At 43.6% G+C, this 25,672-nt stretch overlaps 1 protein-coding gene across 1 annotated transcript in view; it reads left to right on the top strand.

Annotated features, from left to right (window-relative positions):
* The window catches only part of abcg1 (ATP-binding cassette, sub-family G (WHITE), member 1), a 391,642-nt gene that overhangs the window by 232,178 nt on the left and 133,792 nt on the right, over positions 1 to 25,672 (top strand). The gene's annotated exons all lie outside the window — the stretch shown is intronic.

The following is a 25,672-nucleotide window of genomic DNA, read 5'->3' as shown; positions in this document are numbered from 1 at the left end:
TGTCACAGAAGTGACAACTATGGAGACACTTTTTTTGTTTTTTTAAGATATTTTATCTGGGCATTTTGCCTTTAATGGACAGGACAGCCGAGTGTGAAGCGTCTCTCAAGACTCTGATGGAAAAAACACAGAAAATTGAAATCTGTTCCGAACGTTTTAATGATGTGCAAAAGTTTCAGACTCAGTGTGAAAACATGACACAACGTTATTTTTAGAAGCGTGACAATTTTGTACAAAAAAACAAACTCCATGTGCAAAGGCCTGAAGTTCCAAACTGAATGGGTCGCACCAATCAAGTTTGGTTGAGTCAGTTTTAATTATATATCACAAAATTCCAACTGAATTTAACTCAGAGGTCTTTTCCATCTTTACAGCGTACAACCATTCTGTCCTTAAGATTTAAGTCAGAGAAGGAAAAACTTCCTTTAACAGTAGAAACGTGGGAAATGTTGGTGAAGAATCTCAGTCATCAGGTCATGGTCATCATAAGTGCTGTATCGTAGGCAGCTGACCTGCTTGTGTTTCTTGAAGACGTTTCGCCTTGTGCAGAACAAGATACTGAAGAAGCCTCTTGGATGACAAGTGAAATGTCTTCAAAAAAGACCTGAGGAAGTCCAGTTATCTACGATGTTGCACTAATGAATGTGGGAAATGTCTGGAAAAGCGTACGGCAGGGTTCGACATGAACCATGGCCACACAACGATACTTTGTGGGCACCAAATATCACCTGTAGGTGGCCCCCTGTGGCCACTAAGGTTTAGCACGTCTGTCTTGAGAATGTGGGTGCATGTCTCAGTCAGTCCGTTTCCATGACAACAGAGAAAAGGGATTTATATAAATCCCTGTAAACATGTCAGTGTGAGTGAAATGGTCCTGCAGTGAATGTGTCACAGTGGGACTAACACACCCAGATCATGTGACTCCTGCATGTATACAGTCAGTCAGACCCAAACTGGATGTCCAGGTTAAACCCCTGCAAGATCAAGCTCCATCGCATTAAACGGTTGTTGGGAGTTTTTCATCCTGTTAAGGAAAACCAAAGGGTTATGATCGGTGTAGACCACTACGGTCTGGCTGGAAGAAACATAAACACCAAAATGAACCAGAGCTAGAATAGGAGCTAACGCCTCCTTCTCTGTAGTGGAGTAATGTTTTTCATGCAAGTTAAACTTTTTCGAAAAGTAGCACACACGATGCTCTACCCCTGATGGATCCTCTTGGAGGAGAACAGCCCCAACACCAGCATCACTTGCATCAATAGCTAGTTTAAAGGGCCTGTTAAAGGCAGGGGCAGCGAGAACAGGAGCACTAGCCAACAGTGCTTTCAGGCTCTCGAAAGCAAACTGACACGTCTGTCCAAACAAAAGGGACTTTTGGGCTAAGCAGATTAGTCAAGGGGGCAGCAACAGTCGCAAAATTCTTGCAAAAACTCCTATAGTAACCCGCCATACCAAGGAAATGTTTCAAATCACGCCGAGAACTGGGCACACCAAAGTTCACAATGGCCTCCACTTTGGCCTCAATGGGACAGACCTTTCCACGTCCAACCGTTTTTCCCAAGGTGCGTTACTGTGGCCTGTCCAAATTCACACTTGGCAAGATTCAAAGTCAAATTGGCAACAGCAAGCCTGTGAAACACTTCTTCCAGCTGAGCTACATGTTGAGACCAGGAGGAACTGTAAATCACCACATCAAGATAGGCTTCACAATCTACAACTCCCTTCAATACCTTATTTACCAGACGCTGAAAAGTAGCCGGTGCATTCCGCATTCCAAAAACCATAACAGCGTACTGACAGAAATCGTCTGGTGTCACAAAAGCAGAGATTTGACGGGCTCGCTGAGTAAGAGGGACTTGCCAGTAACCTTTTAAGAGGTCTAACTTGGTGACAAAAACTGCTGATCCCACCCTATCAATACAATCGTCCAGTCGGGGAAGAGGGTAGCAATCAGGCTTGGTGACAGAATTGACCTTGTGAAGGTCAGTACAAAAACGGGGAGTATGATCTGACTTCTCAACAAGCAGGCATGGGGAGCTCCAGGAGCTAGCACTAGGTTCAGCAATACCATGTTGCAGCATATAATCTACTTCATTACGCAGAAGCTGTCGCTTAACAGGATTCGCTCTGTAAGGATGCTGCTTAATGGGAGCAGCATCACCTACATCAGTGTCATGCTGAAGGACGGTTGTGCGTGTCACCACATCAGAGAACAGGGCAGGATGTTTATTAACCAACTCAATGATGTCAGAGCGTTTGGGAGAATCCAAGTAAGTAAGATGGACATCCAAGTTAGCCAGGATTTTAAATTTGGCAACCTACCCTGAGAGGTTTCTGGATGAACGAAAGCATCCTCTGGGACATCACTGTTCTCTGAAACAGCAACAACATCACTGTCTTTTGGAACAACCACAACATCAGTATGCTCCCTGAGATTCTGGGTGATAAGCAGACGAAGTACAATGCTGGATAGACAACTGCTTGAGCACTTGAGAGAAAACACGGGACATAAAGTTTGACCCTTGGTCAGTCTGAACAACCCTGGGGAGGCCGAACACAGTGAAGAACTTAATTAGAGCCTTAGAAACCGCTGAAGCTGTAATTCTGCGCAGGGGAATGGCTTCAGGGAACCGAGTAGCCGTACACATGATAGTCAATAAGTACTGGTTACCTGACTTGGTGCGAGGGAGTGGACCAACACAATCAATCAGGATTTGCTCAAAAGGCTCTCCAGTAGCTGGAATAGGATGTAAAGGCGCAGGTGGGATTTTCTGGTTAGGTTTACCAACAGTTGGCACACATGACATGTTCTACAGTGTTGAGCAACATCCTTTTTCACACCAGGCCAAACAACAACTTGAAACACACTGCTCCAGTCATCCTGACAAGACATCTTAGGAGACGTCCACTTTCTCGCCAACACTCCATCATTCACAAAATACCCACATGAAACAGCTGTAATTTCATCCTCGAAATAGCTTCACCAAACAGGGAAGACAAAGTTGCATCTTTTCCCTGTTCAAGCTTGAGCTCTTCCCGAGAGGGGAACACTTTACTAAACCCTGGTGTCTCATCCTTTAGTAGGAAGGTGTGTGAAAGGACAATCTCCGGATCAGAGGTTTTGCCTTGGTCTTTCCTTGACATGGCACGGGTAGCAACACATACAGGTAAAGTGTCTGAAATTGCTTCTCCAGTCCATCTGGGCTTTTAATAGCTACAGGGGACAGAACTACTTCAGGGGCAACAAGTACTCTACCTCCGGCCAAGTCATTCCCTAAGATGAAGGACACACCTTCAACTGGGAGATATGGACAAATAGCCACAGCTACCTCTCCAGAGACCAGAGCTGTTTGAAGGTTAAGATTATGTAAAGGACAGGACAAATAACCCCCACCGAACCCCTCGACAAGAACGCTAGAACCCAGAGCAGATTCATCAGTAAACTGGAGGAAGTCCTCGAGGATCAAAGACTGAAAAGCTCCAGAATCTCTCCAGATCTTAATAGGCCGCTCGCTTGCAGGATCAGAACCAAGGGAAACAAAACCATCCATAAGAAAAGCTGAAGAGCCAGCTAACTCACTCTTTTGAGTTGAATGCTCCATAGCTGGGGCTACAGCAGACTCTTTTACAGTTTTTATCAAAGCTACTGGCTTACAGGACTTTTGTTTCTTACACAAGACAGGGCAATCAGCAATAAGATGGCCGGGTTTCTTACAGTAGAAACAGGCCTTTTCTGAAGAAGCGCCCAACGGCTGATTTACCAGTGAAGGAAGCAGAAGACATGGACACAGGCTTAAATATGTACAAATGATGTCAGGCAGACAGTTTTAAATTCTTCAAGCAAGATCACTTGTTTGAGATCTTCTTTTGTTTCTGCTTTCTGAGACTTGCACCATCTGCTAAAGAGGGAGTCTTTTTCTCTTGCAAACTCAACATAAGTTTGTTTATCAAGTTTCCTGAGACTTCTAAACTGTTGGCGGTAAGCTTCAGGGACAAGTTCGTAAGCTCTCAGAATAGCCCCTTTAACGGTCTCATAGTCCAGGCTTTCCTCGATGCTTCCTGTGCTTTTCCCACCAACACACTCTGCAAAAGCAAAGTCCATGCATGTTTAGGCCATTTTGAAAGGGTGGCCACACGTTCAAAATGAGGGAAATACTTTTCAGCGTCTTTCTCTACAAAAGGAGGAACCAATCTAATGTTTCTAGCTGCATCGAATGCAGACGACTCAGCATTAGGGGGGCGCAACAAAGCAGCCTGCTTTAGTTCCAGTTCTTTGAGGAAACGCTCATGCTCTAGGTGCATTTGCTTCTCTTTTAGCAGTCGCTCCCGTTGCTTATCTTGTAATTGCAACTCTTGTCAGGCTAGTTCTTTAAGCCTCAACTCAAGAGCAACGTCTGTTATTTGAGAAGGTTCAGAAATACTTTGAGAAGCTGAGGGAGGTACAGGCTTTAACACACCATTTTCAGTTAACATAGGCTTAAGAGCCTCTTTAATATGGGGTGCCGTTTGTAAAGTGTCTCACGCTGAAAATAACATCAACATTTTGCCACATTTAGCTTCAAACAATGTTTAAAAAAGTATTGTGATTTTTTTAACGTCACCTTTTACCACATTTACAGCAATATTTGTTAACTTAGAAATATATTAAATAGTTAAATCTAAATATTAAATGTGGCACCTAAATGTTAAATGTTAAATCTAAATATTAAATCTAAATCTAAATCTAAATGTTAAATCTAAATGCTAAATATAAATATAAATATAAATATAAATGTTAAATCTAAATATTAAATCTAAATCTAAATCTAAATGTTAAATGTTAAATCTATATGCTAAATATAAATATAAATATAAATGTTAAATCTAAATATTAAATCTAAATCTAAATCTAAATGTTAAATCTAAATGTTCTGGGTGAAACTAAATATTTAGCTAATATGCAAATTCACACTGCCGGTCACCGGAAGTACCAAAATAAAAGCTCGAGATGGTCAGACTGTTTATAGAATCAAATAACGAATTAAAACCAACTTATCGGGGGAAATGGACACTTGAACATACATTAGCGTGATAATAACTACCTAAAATAACAAGAAACGTGTTTGGAGAAATTTTATTTGATGTGTACTTTGAGCTGTTAGTGTCCCTTCGGAGGGATTAACAACCTAAGCTAAGCTAACAACCGTCAGCCCCGTTAGCAGTGTCTGTAATGACTCATTAACTCTTAAACGGTCCGTGAAAAAAATATTTTTTTCCAGCGTATTTCCAGCGTATTTCCAGCATATTTTTTACAACATGATTGAGCTAGCAAAGCAGTGTGTTGGTATTTGTGTGTGTGGTATTTATTCAGTTTTGGGAAATCACGATGTCTAGAAAGCATCAGTGGCTGCAGCAGCAGCAGCAAAGCTAACATCAGGACGTCATCTGTTAAATGTCTCCCGTTGTCGGATACGACATTAAACTACTCCAGTTAGCTCAATCATGTTGTAACTAAGACATCCGCTGGAAAAAATATTTTCTTCACGGACCGTTTAGAGTTAGTGAGTCATTACAGACACCGCTAACGGGGCTAACAGCTAACAGTTAGCCTCGCTAATCTACGATAACCATGTTATTAATTTCAGACCGTGATAGTAATGTTTGTTCAGTCATAGTGTTTATAGGCTTTACAAACACCAGATCAGTCTAAACGGTGATACAGTGACGTGAAAAATGTGAATGTGCATATATATATGTTGCTAAACTCCGCTGGTTTTCTACCCGGAAGTATTTGTAAACAACAAGGTGATTCCCTCCGAAGGGACACTAACAGCTCAAAGTACACATCAAATAAAATTTCTCCAAACACGTTTCTTGTTATTTTAGGTAGTTATTATCACGCTAATGTATGTTCAAGTGTCCATTTCCCCCGATAAGTTGGTTTTAATTCGTTATTTGATTCTATAAACAGTCTGACCATCTCGAGCTTTTATTTTGGTACTTCCGGTGACCGGCAGTGTGAATTTGCATATTAGCTAAATATTTAGTTTCACCCAAAACATTTAGATTTAACATTTAGATTTAGATTTAGATTTAATATTTAGATTTAACATTTATATTTATATTTAGCATTTAGATTTAACATTTAGATTTAGATTTAGATTTAATGTTTAGATTTAGATTTAGCATTTAGATTTAGATTTAATATTTAGATTTAACATTTAGATTTAGATTTAGATTTAGCACTTAGATTTAGATTTAATATTTAGATTTAACATTTAGATTTAGATTTAGATTTAGCATTTAGATTTAGATTTAACATTTAGATTTAGATTTAACATTTAGATTTAGATTTAGATTTAATATTTAGATTTAACATTTAGATTTAGATTTAACATTTAGATTTAGATTTAGATTTAATATTTAGATTTAACATTTAGATTTAGATTTAGATTTAGCATTTAGATTTAGATTTAATATTTAGATTTAACATTTAGATTTAGATTTAGATTTAGCATTTAGATTTAGATTTAACATTTAGATTTAGATTTAACATTTAGATTTAGATTTAGATTTAATATTTAGATTTAACATTTAGATTTAGATTTAACATTTAGATTTAGATTTAGATTTAATATTTAGATTTAACATTTAACATTTAGGTGCCACATTTAATATTTAGATTTAACTATTTAATATATTTCTAAGTTAACAAATATTGCTGTAAATGTGGTAAAAGGTGACGTTAAAAAAATCACAATACTTTTTTAAACATTGTTTGAAGCTAAATGTGGCAAAATGTTGATGTTATTTTCAGCGTGAGACACTTTACAAACGGCACCCCATACTTTAACACTCTCCTTTAAGCACTTCTCACTGCTAGCGATCTCAATGTCATAATAACTAGCGAGTTTTAGCAGCTGATCTTTGGTGAAGTGCTCAAGCAACTTCTCTGAAGGTGTGCTAATAAAGTCATCAAGTGTTGCCATACTGGATAACTTACTTACAAAACTGGTTAACTGCACCTGGAAACTTATACTAACCAATATACACAGTGCACACAACGCTAAGTGTCCCATACAAACAAAAGCAGCCAAATCACAAATGCTCTAACGACCACCAAAGACATAGTCACAAATATGTAGGCCTAGAAATCACCCATCAACTACTACTGTAGCACTGAATATTACCCAATGATGGACTTGGGGCTCATCCTACTCTCTAATGTGCTATGTGTGAGCTCAGTCCTGCGTGTTCTTTAATGAAGCAATAGGAGAAGATATTCGGTCTCAGTTAATGTAGTTTATTAAGCAGTAAAGGAATAAAATTACAGAGCTCTGGGTCTCAACTTCAAGTCCCTGACGAACAACAAAGGTGTGTCAGTTCACGAAGTCTGACCTCCTGTCCTTTCCCTGACCCAGTATATTTGAGCGTAACAGAGTGTCATTGTGCACGCAAGGCGTTGTCCTCTTCTCATTGGCAGTTCCACTTCCTCCTTCACCACACCACGCCCCTGCCTCGTGTTAATCTGACTCCTTCCCGCTGGCGGTGGGGGCGTGGTTCCTGTTTTGAAAGACAAGAGAACAACACAACTCCCTACACGTGCTGTACCTTACTATCTGTACATCACTTTCTATTATTTTTACCATATATGAAACTAATTATCTAAGCATTGCGGTATGTGCTCCTCAGATTTCATGTCTCTTCCTCTCCTGTACTTCTCCGCTTCTGCAAAGCAAACACATTCAGATCAGCTGAAATCATCTTAGTATTCTCATTGTTCACACATCTAAAACTTATATAGTGAAACACAACTGATAGTAAAATGCATAAAATCATTCTATTCCCAACAGTCCCCCTTTTGGCCTCATAGGACTGAGGCCACTTTTCTTTTTTTCAGTCCCAACGTATCCAGGTCCCCTTTTAGGTCTTGTGATTACTGCACTTTTTGTTTCTTTTGAAACAAAAGTTATAACTCCCTTTTGGTCTCATACACATGAGACCACTCACACCTGCTGTCTTCTCCTGAGGCTGAGTCCGAATCTGAATCAGTAGGCGGCTCTCCTAACAGGGTGGCCGTCTCCATTTGAGTCATCTGATATGGTGGGGCTGTGGATGTTTTCTCTCCACAGCTGTCACTATGATTCTTTCACAGAGGGACCGGATACATGGGATACAACAACAACCACATAATGCTAACACTGCGAGCATTCCCACCAGAGACAAGAATACCGATACCACTAAATCTTTCCACTTACCGAACCACTTCTCGAAGATACCACCCAGGGGTTTATCAATGCCTGAGTGTTCATGCATTTCCTCAGAGAGCGTGCAGCCCTTCTAGCGCCTTAGTTACTGACCCGTCTGGAGCTGTGTTGTTTGGGATGAAGGTGCAGCAGAGGCCCTGGAACATAGAGCAGACACCCCTTTCTCCGCCAAAAGCATGTCTAACGCAATTCGGTTCTGTACTGTCATCAGGGAGGTAGCTGCCAGTTGTTCAGAGAGTCCTCCAACCGCGTCCCTAGTGCTGTTGGCCAGTCTAAGAACATTGTAATGCACATAATTAATTCTGTCCACATTTTTGTTAGGGGTGATGGGAAACAGTGCAGCTAATATGGGTATGTTTTCAAAACCAGCAGCCACTTGGTCAGCCAATTTGTACTGGTCTGGGACCCGGCGAGGAACACCTATGGCATCCATATACGTGGTTGTTCCTGGCTCATATCAAATGCATTTCTTTTCTGTCTACCTGAGTTGGTCTGGGTATCCTCATCCCCAACAAGATCAGGGGTACAGCCAGTCGGACCAGTGCACACGTACCAACCCAGGAGGATGGCAGGGACAAGTGGAGGGTTTTATCTCCACAGTACCAGAACAGGTCCTCTAGCCTGAACCATGCTGCTGGCGTTCTGCCACGTACTCACATTCAATGTTCTCTGGCACCAGTCAGCTTGCATCTGTCCCATATCAGTTACTACCCGGTGGAGAGGTTCCTATGGAAACAAGTGTAATTGGCGATTCTGGGACTAAACGTTGGTGGGATGGTGTGATTCTTTATGTGTGGAAACAGAGAACTCAGAGTGGTACAATTAGCAGGATCAGGATACATGGTCATATTTATCATGCAGTTGAAACCAATAGGGTCTGTGTCAGGATACAAAGGGGCTGGTGTGGTGAACAGCGTAGGTCTGGCGGATGAACATACGACACAATTGGACATGTTCATGGATTCTGCTGTCGCCGTCACCCAGTCTAACCATAGGTTTTGTCTCCGTAGCCTGTGGCCAATCTGACTACGTCACTGCGGGTCAATTTAGAGTAGTCAATGTTTATCACGCCTGTGTTCTGTTGAGGTTCAGGCGCCTTGGTTCCATTACTTGGGGATACGGTGGTATTAGTAGGGGAGGATTCAATAAGGTTAGTTTAATTAGTCCCATGGTATCGGTGCCACTGTGGTCTACTCCCAACACCAAATACATTGTGGTGTTGGTGCGATCTCCACATTTGGTGCGGTGCCTAATTGAGTTTGACCATGGGTTTGTTGTGAGATTATACACACTTAGCAATATCGGATTCTGCTTATGGGAGCCTGGAAGAGGCTGAAGCTGCTGCCTCTGTATCTTTATCTTTTTCCCAATGTCCTGTCCTCCTACCCTATATGGTGGTGGGTCCCAAAGCCCAGAATACGTCATCACATCTCTCCATCTTCCACACCACGGATTGTGTGTGGGCCCTCCCCATGAGAATCCGCATAAGTACACGTCATACCCCTCCAATTTGGATCCTTTCCTTTACAGTTTATTACGGAGCACAAGTCAAACTGGAACCCTGTACTTTGCCCTATGATGTATGTCAATTCTACTCCACCATACTTAACTATGCAGGAGTCTGACGTTCCACTCCCTGGGGTGTCTCTCCTGGTTCGGTTTCGTGGTGGTTCTACGGCTTTGTCTCTGAGGGAAGACTCATAATACAACAGAGGTAAAACAATAACACAGGTTAACACAACAACTCCCAACACAAACCACTTATGGTGGCGTGGTTCTAATCCTAATAATTCTACTAATAATTTCATTTTTTTTTTTTTTTTTGCAAAAAGGTAAATATAAACGTGTAAAATATAAGAGTAAATATGGAGTGTAAATGTTCTGCAAGCGAGTCTTTCTTGTATCCTGGCTTTATATTACTCAAACGCGTACTCTGGGCAAAGTGTTGCTTCAGAGGAGCTTCAAACCTTCACATTGATCACAGGATATCTCTTCTGCACTTATGCTAAGCTAAATGAATAAATGTCGGTGTGAGTAAGCTGTGCGTGTTTTTTTTTTTTAAGCTTTAGTGTCTCTTATGTCCTCCAGTGTTCGGGCAGGTGTCTCTGCCACTGCACACTGACTCCAGTGATACCATGTGTCACCTTTTCCCTGTAGTTTGACGGCGTGGGACGTCCGTTCCACGACTTTGTAGGGACCAGTCCACCTAGGCTCTGACCACTTTCGTTTGATCACCTTGAGTAGGACCCACTCTGATGTTGGGGGGTCTTTCCCTTCTGCTCCCTCCCGAGCTGTGGTCACCTGTTTGGAGAAAGCTGACACCAATGCTGTTAGTTGGTCATAATATGGTTTGTATTGCATAGGGCTTTCTATTTCTTCTGTAGTTTGGATCCCAGCTCCCGGTCCCGGGAACTGGTGTCCTGTTTTTAGTTCATATGGCGTGAACCCTGTCAATGCGTTCACCGAGCTCCTGATTGACATTAGAGCTAGGGGTAGAGCATCTACCCAGCTCATTTTAGTCTGAGCACAGATTTTGCCTATTTTTCCCTTAATAGACTGGTTCATCCTTTCCACCTTGCCCTGTGACTGAGGATGATAGACTGTGCCAAATGTGTGTTTTAGCCCCAATGCCTTCTCTACCTGCTGTAGGTCTTTGTTTTTAAAGTGAGTTCCGTTATCAGATCTGATTCGTTTGGGAACCCGTGCCTGGGGATATATTGATTTATCAGAAATTTGATTACTGTTTTTGCATCCTCTGATTTGGCAGGTATGGCTTCTGGCCAGCCGGTGTATGCATCCACCGCCACCAGAAGATACCTGTGCCCTCCCACTCTCTCTATCATATCTGTGTAGTCAATAATGACCTCTTGACCTGGGAGTTTGGGGAGAGGAAATTTCCCTTGGTGTGGTTTCACTGTGGGTCTGACATTATATTCTGTACATATTTTACATTCTCTGATGTGATTCTCAATCATGGCTGGCAGAAAAGGGTGCCACCAATGAGTGAGACCTCGCACCATTTGCACCTTTCCACAATGAGCCACCCGTGAGCCTCCTGGAGGACTGATCTCATCAGCCCTGGGGTAACACTGGTCTTCCGTCCGGAGACCTCCACACACCCTCTGTTCTCACTGCTCCTCTCTTTCCAGATTGTAAGCTCCTGTGGAGAAGCTTTCTGCTGCTATTAACATATTTACATTACACGGTGGCAGGAGATCATGTACTGTTTTCTGTTTGTAGCATGATATACTGTGGACTATATCCTGCCTTTCTCTTGGCTGCCATGTCTGCAGCCTCATTTCTAGCGATAGCTGTCCCTGTTTTATCATGGCCCTTACACTTAATGACTGCTACCTGTGCTGGCTTCATCAGAGCCTCCTGTAGCCTCTTCATATCTTTTCGTGTTTAATGGGGGTTTTGCTGCCGTTAGAAAACCCGATCTGATCCACTGTGTCATCTCCACATGGATTGCTCCTACAACATATGCAGAGTCTGTGTAGATGTTCACTCTCTTCCCTTCTGACCATTCTAATGCTGCAATCATTGCCTGGAGCTCAGCCAACTGTGAGGACTCTTTCCCTGTCACCCTTTCCGTGAGGACTTCCTCAAACCCTGTTTCTGTCTGTCTCACCACTGCATATGCTGCTTTCAGTCCTCAGTTGGATGCCTGAAACAGCATCCGTCTGTGAACAGTGTTTCCTCTGCGTTAGTCAGGGCTTCGCCTGCAAATCTTCTCTCACCCTGGTGTCTTTCTGCACCTTTTCCTCACATCTGTGTGGCTCGCCCTCTCCCATGTTATCTGCCATGTTTACACCTTCATGTGTGAATGTTATGTGTGGTGCATTTAAGATCTTTTCCAGCCTCGTCTGTCTGAGTGATGTCATAGTAAATGCCGCTGAGTTTACATATGCCACTATGCTGTGCGTTGTTAGTACAGTCAGTGCGTGTCCCATCACTATGTGTGCTATTTTCTGCAAAATTTTTGCCACTCCTGCTGCATGTCGAGTGCACGGTGGGTGTCTATCCTCGGTTGGGTCTAAGGATATGCTTACATACATCAGCACCTGTCTGCCTCCCCTTTTTCTGGAAAAGCACACCAGAGGTGGTGTGTGTCTTTCGGAAACATCAAGAAAACGGTAGCTTGTAGTCGGGATGGCTAGATCCGTAGCAGCAGAGAGTGCCTGTTTGAGGGAGATAAATGAGGTTTCAGCGTCAGTGGTCCATACCAGGAGCAGTAAGATTGCGCATGCCCTGTGCGTTAACCATGGCACGCAAAGGATGGGTTAGTTCGCCATAAGAGGCCACATAGTGCTTGCTGTACCCGGTGAGGCCCAAAAATGACAACATGTCTTTCACGGTGTGTGGTTTTGGGTGATGCAGAATCGATTCTCTGTGTGACGGGGACACGGCCGTGCCCTTAGCCGACACTATGCGACCCAGGAACGAGACCTGCTGCCTACAGCATTGTAGCTTGGTTTTAGAGACTTTGAACCCTGTGTGGTGTAGGCGTAGTAAGACAGAACGTGGCCTCCAGGCAGGTGGAGGGATCGGGTGCGGCCAAGAGGATATCATCAACGTACTGGATTACCACAACCCCTTCTGGTAGTGACAATTCGCCAGCTGCTGTTTGAGAACCTGATTGAAAAGACCAGGTGACAGGATAAAACCCTGTGGGACGCGGGTGTAACGTAGCTGTCTACCACGATGAGTGAATGAGAAAATGTCGCGAAGGGGCGGCGCGAGAGGTAGGCAGAAAAAGGCGTTCGCAAGGTCTATACAAGAAAACCACTTATGTTCTGGCGACAAGCTAGACATGGCGGTGTATGGGTTTGGCACTGGTACTGTGGGTGTGGAGATTACTGCATTAATGCGTCTGAGATCATGCGCCATGCGATATTTGCCTGTATTCTGTTTCTCTACAGGAAGAATGGGTGTGTTCCAGCTGGAGTTTGAGGCCTCCAACACTCCAGCCTGTAACAGACCCTCGATAGTATCTGCAATACCAGCCTCAGCCGCTGGCTTGTGGCGATATTGATTCTGCCAAATCGGTGTCCAATCATTTAACTCAAATGTAATGGGGGTGACCTGTGCACAGTAGCCCACATCGGTGGGCCCAGAAGACCAGAGAGAGTCAGGAAGTGTGTGTAACATGTGTTCTGCGTCTGGATGGTCAGTCTTTCCCTACCATGAAACCTCTCTATCTGTCGGTGTTCCAGGATCGCCTTGTCTGTAGCTCCTGCCTGATGCGATATGCTTTCTCAGAGGGTGAGAAATGCACCTGAGGAATTTGAGGGCGGATCCAATCAGTGAGTTGCATTAGCCTCTTACACATAGGGCCCAAGTCGTTGGCCTGATGTTTTGCAGGGATTGCCAGAGATCTGTGAGGGGAGGCTTCTTCCTCCCCCTTATACCACTGTTGCTGTTCTGAAGCGAGGTCAACAGCTGCAGCCACTCCCTCATTACCCACCAGTATACAGGACGACTGTATATCCCACCTGTGACCTTCAATTTCGTTATAAAATGCCTGCTGATACATCTCATCCCCTTTTCTATCATAATAAAGTGTTACATGGAAGGGATCAGGAGGAGGTGTGTCAGATTTAATGACTGAACCCAAGGGCGCCATGACTGATAGAGAGCGCAAATCCCAGGAGTTGCTGTGGTGTTTGGCTCGAGGAGGCCCCAGTAGATATCTGCCCACTGTCCTTCAGCTGTGGGGGATGTGTCTGCAGATAACAACATTTGTGAAGATGAATGTACAGTTGACAATGAGCAGTTCACAGTGTATCCATTTGGGAACGTCACTATCAGTCCGTCCGGGCTGCACAGGATGGAGGCTCCACACTTTAATAACACATCTCTGCCCAAAAGGTTAACAGGACATGCCATTGAGGAAACAAATGTGTGTGGAAATGTCTGATCTGCTTGGAGTATGGTAGTGGTGAGTGGTTTTGTGAGTGGCAGATTTTCTGATTGACCCGAGAACCCAGTTAATTCAACCGCTGATGATGACATGTGAGTAGCAGACACAGGGAGGTTTAATGTGGAATACCGTGCCCCCGTGTCCAACATGAAAGGCAGTTCTTGATTCAGTACTTTCAGTCGCAAGTAGGGGTCTGCCAGCCCTCCCGCGTAGGGGTTCTTGGGCCCGTCAATATCCTTGGGAATCTTCCCAGGTCATCAGAGGATATTGACCCTGCGGAGCGACAGTGGCATTGGGTGCTTGATGCACATAATCTTGATAACCTCCCCTGTGCGGTCCCTGATACCCGCCCCTGGGGGTTCTGTTTCCGCCACCCCTGGGAGGTCCGAGCTGCCTGCCTCGCATCCTGTCCTCCAACCACTCGGGGTCAGCATTACATGAGTGGGTCTGGTGTGGACAGCGTTCCCGCCAATGCAATGGGTCTCCACAAAGGAAGCAGCCCATCAACCTGACCCCTCTTGGGCCGCCACGTCTTCCCCTGCCTCTGAATCTTCCTGTACCACCTCGGAGCCGCTCCAATTGGGAGGGCGAGGGTCTACCTCAGGGGTTGGAAAGATCGGGGTAACTGTGGGTGATGGCTGAGGCTGCTGAATCATTTGATTGTTTGATTTTTTGTCTTTTTTCACATCGTTCGTTTTACGACGTGCATCCTCCAATTGAAGTTTGAGCAGCTGAACCTGTGCTGAGTCTGTGCTTTCCTTCTCTTCCGCCTGTTTAGCTCTGTGTTTTTCATGTGGTGTGTGAGGTGTTTCTCCCACTGTTCAGTGGAACAGCCAGGAAGGTCAGGATTGTTCTCTAATGATTCTTTTACCTTCGTAGGCAGTCCCTCTAACACGGCCTTTCTGAACAGGGTGGTTTGTAGGTCACAAGACCCTGGGTGTACTCAGCCACATCTACCCATGTGTTCTTACATCTGCTAAGGAATGTTGCGACGTTTCGTCAGGTTCGATGTGAAACGTGAGCGTGTGCATGGCGCCAGATGGAATGGGAAACTGTTGTCGCATGGCCCGACCGATAGCAGTGGCATGTTGGGCGAATGGCTCTTTATCCGCTAAATTAACTGTTTTTGCCAACGCCTCAAGTGCAGTTAAATCCCAGCTGGAGAGCTGTTGTCCCAATAGCGCTCCAGTCCCCTAATGCTACTTTGTGACCCATGGTCTGTTTACAGAACCGCTCCATCCAGGGGCCTCCTCCCTCTAATGGCGGGGGCATCTTATCCAGGATGCAGTGCATATCTGTAAAGGAGAAGGGTTGGTATACCTCTCCTCCTCCTGGGGTCTTTTCCAGGAGTGGCATGGCAAATGTTTTTGGCTTGTTCTTATTTTGTCGGAGATTATAAGGAGAATGTGGACAACCTGAATGTGAGCCCGCAGCACTGTGTGGCCTTTTGATTGACTTTATTATTCCTGTTAGTCTTACAGCCTTCGTACCTTGGTCACTCTCAGAGTCTGACCCTGACCATCCTTGACTTTCCTCATCCTCCATTTCCTCTATCTCAGAACACTCCTCTGGTTCTTCTTTCCTTTCCTTATTTCTCCTTTCTCTGTTGCTTCTATCTGACCTCTCTTTGTGCCCTCAACTGAAACACTGCCTCTGCTAGTGGCCTCGGCTCCTCCTCCGTTGCTTCCACGTTAGAGGTGCTGGAGGAAAGAGGGCCCTGTTTCATGCTTCTCTTACTGTCTCTGCTCTCTATGCTGCACACATCATCCTGCATGTCCCTACTCCTGTCTATAGATCTCAGAGTCTCCTGATACACATTCTGCGCTCCCGCCACAATATTCATCACGTCCTGTTTCATTGCCTCCACCTGTACTATTCCCTGTTTTATTTCCTTCATCACTTCCTCTTTGGCCTTCACATACTCTCCTTGCCCGATCACCTCTGTAGTAAGCACCCCGTCTTTAATCATCAACATTGGCATTTGCATATTCTTTCCTGAATATGGTGGGGGAATTGGAGGTGTGTGTGTTTGGGGTATCTCAGGATACAACCTATTAGAGGTGGGCTCTGGTGGGGGTGAGGCTGGATCCTTTGCAGGAGCAGACAGAGGTTGCTTATCTTTGTTTTGTTTTTTGTGACTTTTGTCTGTGTTTTTCCAATAGGCCATGGCTGTAACTGCCATCTGATGGAGCAGATATCGTTTGCGCTCCTTCATTTCTTTTTGATGTTTCCATTTTCTCTTTATAAATTTAGGTTCGTTCTCCTTTTTAGCGTGTTCTTCCAAATCATCTCTCGCCTTTAACTCTGCAGCCAGCAATTTCTTTGTAACATTTACTGCCTCCTCATCCCGAGGAAGCTCATTTTGGGCCTGTAATGCCTTCCATAAATCATCAAACTCCTTTCCTACAGCCTGTCTCTGCTTATCTATTACTCCTGACAATAACTGTTTCCTAATCTCCCGTACTGTGTTTTTACTAGGATGGGAGGACATCCACCCTGCTCACGACAGTCCCTGTCAAATTCACCGTCCATGATGTCTCTCTGTCCCTCCTCTGTCCTTACTTATTTTACTCAGAGGGTACTACTCGTCACGATGTTAAAAAAAAAAAAAAAAAAACTTCACACAATTACAACAATACACACAATACTCAGCGCAACTTGACCGCTCTGCAGCGCAGTGTGCGCGGAATTATTTTCCACTTTCTATCGCTGTGATTTCGCTGCTTAAGTTCCACCAATTGCAGGCCGACACATCCAAGCTTCTACACCACTCTCTAGGAGGGTGCGGGATGCCTATGGCTCGACAATTGGCTTCTATCTTAAGGCAAAATTACACAGCTCTTTTTCTTCCCCACAGAACGCGACCACCGCTCAGGCACGAAAAGAGTTGGAATTCGAGTCACCTCTAATAGACTCTACACAACTCTTCCGCCCGAAAGATAGCTGGTTGTCGGTAAGCCACCCACAAAACAATATCCCCTAAAAGACTTATTTATTTACACTCCCAATATCAGGGTGGTTCTGGACCACTGAATAGATGTCTCAACATGAGCGATAGTATTCAGTGTTAGGGATCACATGGAAAACGCTCCCTGCCCGCAGAACTCTGTAACCTCTTTTTTGTGTTGTAGCAATCTACACAAAGGTCTTTCAACCTCAGACAACCCGTGTCTTCAGACTATATTCTCAGCTGTCCAAGGGGCAACCTTATGGGTTCTCCCCCCGAGCTTATCCACCTCAGGACACTCGTCTTTTTCTTTTTCAGAGATTAGATGGAAAACCTAATCTCAGGGTTTTTCACCCGACTATGTTTCGTATTTAGGAGTCAAATTTATGATTTGCTCCAGGGCCTTTCACCCGACTATGTTTCATGTTTAGGAGTCAAATTTATGATTTGCTCCAGGGCCTTTCACCCTGTCCTGTCGAGGTGTTGACTATGTTTCGTATTTAGGAGTCAAATTTATGATTTGCTCCAGGGCCTTTCACCCTGCCCCGGGGCTTTCACTTTTGTGTTTTGTTCTAACTTTATTCCTTTACATTTCAGACTAGGAGACTTTAGTACAATGACAACACAAGTTTTAGTGTTTCCAATTGCAGAACTTTGATAAAACAGGCGTCTGCTTACCTTCTGTTAGGCCGCGCAGGTGTTGTCACAATACTGCTGTCCTCCGCTGTTGAATGTCTTTTATCCCGTCACTTCTCCGGCTTCATCATGTCGGGGTCACCAATTGATGGACTAGGGGCTCATCCTACTCTCCAATGTGCTATGTGTGAGCTCAGTCCTGCGTGTTCTTTAATGAAGCAATAGGAGAAGATATTCGGTCTCAGTTAATGTAGTTTATTAAGCAGTAAAGGAATAAAATTACAGAGCTCTGGGTCTCAACTTCAAGTCCCTGACGAACAACAAAGGTGTGTCAGTTCACGAAGTCTGACCTCCTGTCCTTTCCCTGACCCAGTATATTTGAGCGTAACAGAGTGTCATTGTGCACGCAAGGCGTTGTCCTCTTCTCATTGGCAGTTCCACTTCCTCCTTCACCACACCACGCCCCTGCCTCGTGTTAATCTGACTCCTTCCCGCTGACAGTGGGGGCGTGGTTCCTGTTTTGAAAGACAAGAGAACAACACAACTCCCTACACGTGCTGTACCTTACTATCTGTACATCACTTTCTATTATTTTTACCATATATGAAACTAATTATCTAAGCATTGCGGTATGTGCTCCTCAGATTTCATGTCTCTTCCTCTCCTGTACTTCTCCGCTTCTGCAAAGCAAACACATTCAGATCAGCTGAAATCATCTTAGTATTCTCATTGTTCACACATCTAAAACTTATATAGTGAAACACAACTGATAGTAAAATGCATAAAATCATTCTATTCCCAACACCAACAAGTACCATTATTCAGATGACACTTGCTGGCAATCAAACTAAGGCAACAAACTCAGGGAAAAACTAGCCTACACAAAGTCAAGTCACACACCACAACCTGACAGAACAAAAACTGCATCACATAAGCTAGGATCAGGGACAAATTACCACAATGGGACCAAATAGACAGAGTACTATCCTTAACTCACCTAACTTAACAAACACCCCCCCCCAGTAAGTACAGCAAGCAAGCCCCTGAGTGTATTGACAGTTAAAAGCAACCCCCCCGATACCTACCCAACATTCACTCAACCCTAAATATCTTCTGAGGCGTGCTGGGCACGAGGCATCTTTAAAAACAGAAACTCAGAGAACCACAGCCAGACAGCCAGGAACCTGAACGCTTACCCCCGCCAGAGAAACATGTCTCCACCCAGGATTACCTCGAAAATGAAAAAGGCATAACACTCCCGTGCTTGTATACTGGGACAAGGACAGTAGGCCAGTTAAATGTGCTCGTCCAGCTGTGACTGCAACTCCACTTCACTGTTTCCATGGAAACATACTGAATGAGAATGCTTGTCTAAATAAAGGTTAAATAATTTTTTAAAAGATCCACATACTGCAAGCTCAACATGATGTTAAAGTTCCACAAACATCTCAAGTCATTTCTGCCTTTTAGTTCAACATTCTTCAAAAACAGCAAACAGTGCCCGTCACTGGCACAGCCAGGGCCTGAGAGTAACATGACTCGGAGGATCAGGGATCTTCCATGGACGCCTCTGGGACAAAAGGGCTTGTAGGTACGTACACATGACTGTCGCTTACGTTAGCAACAACGCGGTGTCACTCTTGGACTCTTGGACAGTGTGTGTGTTGACTAAACGTAACCATGTGTGTGTGTGTGTGTGTGTTGGCGAAACATAACCATGTGTGTGTGTTGGCTAAAGGTAACCATGTGTGTGTGTGTGTGTGTTGGCGAAACGTAACCGTGTGTGTGTGTTGGCGAAACATAACCATGTGTGTGTGTTGGCTAAAGGTAACCATGTGTGTGTGTGTGTGTGTTGGCGAAACGTAACCGTGTGTGTGTTGGCTAAACGTAACCACGTGTGTGTGTCGGCGAAATGTAATCATGTGTGTGTTGGCTAAATGTAACACGTGTGTGTCGGCTAAACGTAACCACATGTGTGTGTGTTGGCTAAATGTAACCATGTGTGTGTGTGTTGACGAAACGTAACCATGTGTGTGTGTGTGTTGGCTAAATGTAACCATGTGTGTGTGTGTTGACGAAACGTAACCATGTGTGTGTGTGTGTGTTGGCTAAACGTAACCATGTGTGTGTGTGTGTTGGCTAAACGTGACCACATGTGTGTGTCAGCTAAACGTAACCATGTGTGTGTGTGTTGGCTAAACGTAACCATGTGTGTGTGTGTGTTGGCTAAACGTAACCATGTGTGTGTGTGTGTTGGCTAAACGTGACCACATGTGTGTGTCAGCTAAACGTGACCACATGTGTGTGTCGGCTAAACGTAACCACATCTGTGTGTGTTGGCTAAACATAACCACATGTGTGTTTTGGCTAAACGTGACCACGTGTGTGTGTGTGTGTGTTGGCTAAACGTGACCACGTGTGTGTGTGTGTGTGTGTGTTGGCTAAACGTGACCACATGTGTGTGTCGGCTAAACATAACCACATGTGTGTTTTGGCTAAACGTGACCACGTGTGTGTGTGTGTGTGTGTTGGCTAAACGTGACCACGTGTGTGTGTGTGTGTGTTGGCTAAACGTGACCACATGTGTGTGTCGGCTAAACATAACCACATGTGTGTTTTGGCTAAACGTGACCACGTGTGTGTGTGTGTGTTTTGGCTAAACGTGACCACGTGTGTGTGTGTGTGTTGGCTAAATGTAACCACGTGTGTTTGTCGGCTAAACGTAACCACGTGTGTGTGTTGGCTAAACGTAACCACATCTGCGTGTCAGCTAAACGTAATCATGTGTGTGTGTTGTTGGAGGAAAAAACATTAGTTGGTGTTGTTGTACTGACGTAGTGCTTTTATTTTGAAAGAGACTGTATCAAACTGTACATTTCCTGTGACAACAGAAGTGTATTTTGAAAACAGACAATGCATGTAACAGGATGAAGTCCCAATCCGTCAACAACCAACACACCCAGGGTACCTTGGACGTCATATGTTAATGACCAAACGTGGTCATGTGACGAGGTCACAGTGAGGACGTGATGTTTAGACAGTGGGGACAAATGATCTTCTGCAGCTTATTAAACAGCTTCTCTTCAGTAAAACACGTCATGTATTTTCCTTTCTTTCTTTCATACATCATGGTAGCAATGCATTTCAGAATAGTGTGAGAAGAAAATGGACGCTGATTTGAAAGCGTGGTGGAAAGCTAACATATGTCATCAGAGGGCAGGTTGTGAAGACACGGCAGCTGAATTTCAGGTCTCATGTTTTTTAAAGTTAAACAACCACAGGTTCAATTTTAACGTCAGAAAACAGTGAAATCTGTCAGCTGGCTTCAACATAACTGCTCTACACTTTATCAAAGACAAGACTTTTAAATATGATGCGAATTTTGGACATGTTTAGACCGTACACTAAAGGACTGAGAACCGGCTGGCATGTGAGCCAGTACAGTGATAGAAAAATTCTCAGAACATTGGGCAGATTGTTCATATCAAACCTGCTTGACACTATTTCAAAGAGAGCCCCGAAGGTGAAGTTGAGGAGGGAGATGAGGTGAGGTGTGCAGGTGCTGACAGCTTTCTGTCTCGTCTGTTTCGAACCAGAGAAACAGACTTTAAGGATCTTCCATAAGTGTAAAGAATGAGCAACAGCAGAGAGAAGACTGAGAGCAAAGAGATGAAGAGTCCGTAGATGTTAACAGCTGTGGTGTCACCGCAGGCTAGTTTGACAACAGAGTGGTTGTGACAGTAAACTTTCTGAATGATGTTCCCACACAGCTGTAAAGAGGAAGTCAGCGACGTCATCACAAGACAGAACAGTAAAGGGTAAAACCACGTTACAGCAACAAGCATGGTGATTTTATTAAAGGACATCTGTGTGTTATACTGCAGAGGGCAACATATAGCCAGGTATCTGTCATAAGACATGACGGCTAGGCTGAAATATTCCACACCTCCGTAGAAGAAAAGAAAGAAATTCTGCAGGAGACAAGCTGAAGCAGAGACAGTGTGAATGTCAGAGAGGATCTGAAGCAGCAGCAATGGAAACAACCCTGTACTACCATACAGTTCATTTACAAACAGGCTGCACAGAAACATGTACATAGGTTCATGTAAGCTTCTGTTCACACAGATAACCACAATCAGCAGGAGGTTGGCACAGATAATCAACATGTAGAGACACATGACGATCATGAAATATAAATATTTAAATAGCCCGGTGTCACAGTAGGCAACAAGTGCAAAATATGAAACCTGTGTGGAGTTAGTCATCATCCGTCATTCAGCTGACAAAACATCATGCAGTGGATTAATAATCTGAATTATCATGTGACACAGAGTCATACATGAATAAAGTTTACACCTCAGTCACACATGAACACATCTGTGAACAGATTCATCCTTCATGATGGAAACAAGTGACCAGAACTCTCAGTCACAGAGAAACAAGCTGACAGGACACAGTCTGAGACCTGGTGTGAGTCCTCTCAGTCGCCTGCAGCAGTCAGACTCTCAGAGCTTCTTCTTTAACCTCTTCCAGCCAGTCGGTGCTCACAGCAGCACGCTGACGTCACTCTCAGAGGACCCACTGACTGCCTGACATCAGGAACCAACAACAAACTTTATTTGTCGTATCAGACACAATGAGATGTTCGAAGACATCATGTAACTTCACAGAATGTCACAATAACAACATGAATTTATGTGTCGGCTCAGAATCAAAGTGAGGACACTGGAGCTGTTGTGGAGTAAACATCTGAACCACAGGGGGCTCATTTATAAAACAGCGCGTAGGATCGATACTTAAAATGTAAATATGGACAAAAGCCAAGGATGGCGTGCGTCCAAAAACATTTGACAGTTTCTACAGTCAGGCGTGCATCTCTCCATCTGTGTCGCCAATTTCCAGTTTCCCAGTTTCTCCCATCAAGTCTGTTTTTAAATGACACAACTTTTCCGTAGAAAGTGGCGCACGCCTTTTTCAGGCTGCTTTTGTGCATACGCAGTGTTTATAAATGAGAGCTCAGGTCACCAGCAGCCCCTCTGAGCTGTGTCTATGCCTCCACACTGTCAATGGCCGTGACTCAATGATGAACAAAGGTCAAAGGTCACTGTGACCTTGCATCTATCTCATTTTTGTGAATGTGACATCTCAAGAACACTGTCAGGGAATGTACTCAAATTTGGCACAAATGTCACGAGCCGTATTCTGTCCACTACATGTGCGCGACTCTGCACGCAGTACCACATAGCTAAACACTTGTTCTGGTGTTGAAAAAGTGAATGACGACTCAGATGTTGAAGTAACTGTTTGTCTTTGTCAGTTGCTTTACAAGCCAGAAACTCTTTCATGTGAAACTCAAAAATAAATACAGGAAAATGTCTTTATACATGAAGGGTGTTAAATTATACCGTTAGCTTAAAACATAGAGCTAGGTAAGTGGCTATGCTACATACAACAAAAATTGACTGTTAGCATTAGCTTCTAAAAGTTAAAAGTAAACAATCACAACATCCACAAACTATGAACTAAATATAAGATATAACTCACAAACAAAGCTCCTCCAGGACTTGACGGCAGTGGATGAAACAGATTAATGCCAAAGAGCATGGATACCAAGAGGCGAAGCTCCGTTGAATTTCTGCCAACAGCCACTAGGGGCGCTGCCGCCATTTTGGACTGTTGAGCTTGGACTGTTGCGCCCAGACAACATGCAAGATGTCAAGGAGAGAGGAGGAAACAAGTAAAAGAAAACGGTGTAGTGCAATTAACTGCAACAACTATCAGTGGAACACCCCGCACCTGGCCTTCCACCGTTTCCCGAAGGACCCCGACAGGTAAGAACTCCTGAGGTGTACGTTTTAAATTGTTTTAATATCAATTTAATATGCTAGTTTTTTGGAGGGAAGATAAAATGTTATATACATACATACATATATATATATATATAGATATAGATATACATACATATATATATATATATATATATATATGTATGTATATATATATATATATATAGATGTATATACAATGTCTCACTGAATCTGAAGTGAGTACACCCCTCCCATTTTTGCAAATATTTCATTATATCTTTTCATGGGACAACAGTAATCAGTTCTGATAAAAATGGTCCAAGAGGCCATATATATCTATGTATCTATATATATATATATATATATATATATATATATATATTTTTATCAGAACTGATTACTGCTTTAGCATTAAAATATATCATATTAAAATAGCTTATATATTATTATTATTATTATTACTGTCCCCTCACTGTACAAACTGTAAATAAATCTTTATTATGACGTCACCATTAATGTGTTTCTAGTTAAAATATTGATTTTTTTTTATTATTTTTTTTTATTTTTTGGTAGATTGGCTTATGGGGTGATTTTGAAGGAGTAATTAAGTTAATCTTGTCATAAGTGGATGTAATATGTAGAGATGCCATCTCGGCCGTTTTTCCTCATTTTGTTTTTTTTAAAGTCTATATTTTGCTTTACAAAAAGGTGAAAAAGCAGCTGTGACCAAGCTATCACGAGGTGAGTAGCATTGTAAGCATAATTAATAGCGATATACTTCAGTTTGTCTGTGTGTTTTTGTATGCAAGCGGGTCTGCTGATGGTCCAAAATGGCGGCAGTAGGGCGAAACCATGGGCGAGTCTGTTGCTATGGGGCGTTCTATTGAGCTTCACCTCTTGGCATCCATGCTCTTTGTTAATGCTCTGGAGCACATTTTCAATGCACAATAACAAACAAGATGGCCGATGACCCTACCCATGTGACGTTAACAACCAATAGAAAAGCAAGGACTTTCAGAATAAAAGAGCACCTTTCAAAATACAGCTAGGGGGCACTGCTGTGCCACACCACAAGAAGCGTACAGAGATGTCTTTATCTGTAATTATTTAACCAACAAAATAAGGACGCACCAATATCGATTTTTTTTCAACTGATACCGATAACCAATAATTGACGTCCAAGGTACCCTGGGTGTGTTGGTTGTTGTTACATGCATTGTCTGTTGTCAAAATACACTTCTGTTTTCACAGGAAATGTACAGTTTGCATACAGTCTCTTTCAAAATAAAAGCACTGCATTGGTACAGCGCCACACAGCAAATGCACGTGGGCACATTTGGGGAAAAAAGAACAGGGTTTGGCTTTACAAACACCACATCCACCACTCGTCCCACTTGGACTTCAGTCACTTTAACTTTTGTTGTTGTCTCATCACATTTTCCCCTGACGCCACTGGGGACCAGTAAACAATAATGGTGACTGGCTGCGTATCATGCCAACGTGAAAGGGAGCTCCACCTGCTCCCGTCAGTATCTGACACTGGAAGTCACTAGCCAAGAGCCAGTATTCGACAGCTTTAAAGTGAGAATTTGTTGATGTTGTGTGTAATAACATTAGAAGTATGACTAATAATTAGAAGAGCAGTAGGCATCTGCCACGACCCAAAATCCAGGCGCAACCGTGATCCAAGAGAACCTGTGAGACAAGGAAGCACAAAAGTTCCAGGGAAGAGACCAAGTTAGTGATATGTAGTTATGGGACATGAACGTTTGCACATGGAGGGAGAGAGAGAGAGAGAGAAGGTGCCCGGTGTATTATAGGGGGTCCTCCGGCAGACTAGGCCTAAGTCAGCCTAACTAGGGGCTGGTACAGGGCAAGCCTGAGCCAGCCCTAACTATAAGCTTTATCAAAGAGGAAAGTCTTAAGTCTAGTCTTAAATGTGGAGACGGTGTCTGCCTCCCGGACCGTAACAGGAAGATGATTCCACAGGAGAGGAGCCTGATAGCTGAAGGCTCTGGCTCCTGATCTACTCACAGAAACACACGTGATATAAAAACAAGTCACCGTACTCGTGTACCTCATCAGTCTGCGTCCACAACATGTTGAAACTTAT

Source organism: Epinephelus fuscoguttatus, linkage group LG5 (assembly GCF_011397635.1).
Source record: "Epinephelus fuscoguttatus linkage group LG5, E.fuscoguttatus.final_Chr_v1".
NCBI classification, from domain to species: Eukaryota; Metazoa; Chordata; class Actinopteri; order Perciformes; family Serranidae; genus Epinephelus; species Epinephelus fuscoguttatus.
Note: the sequence above shows the minus strand (reverse complement) of the source record. Positions and strands in the feature narration are given on the sequence as shown.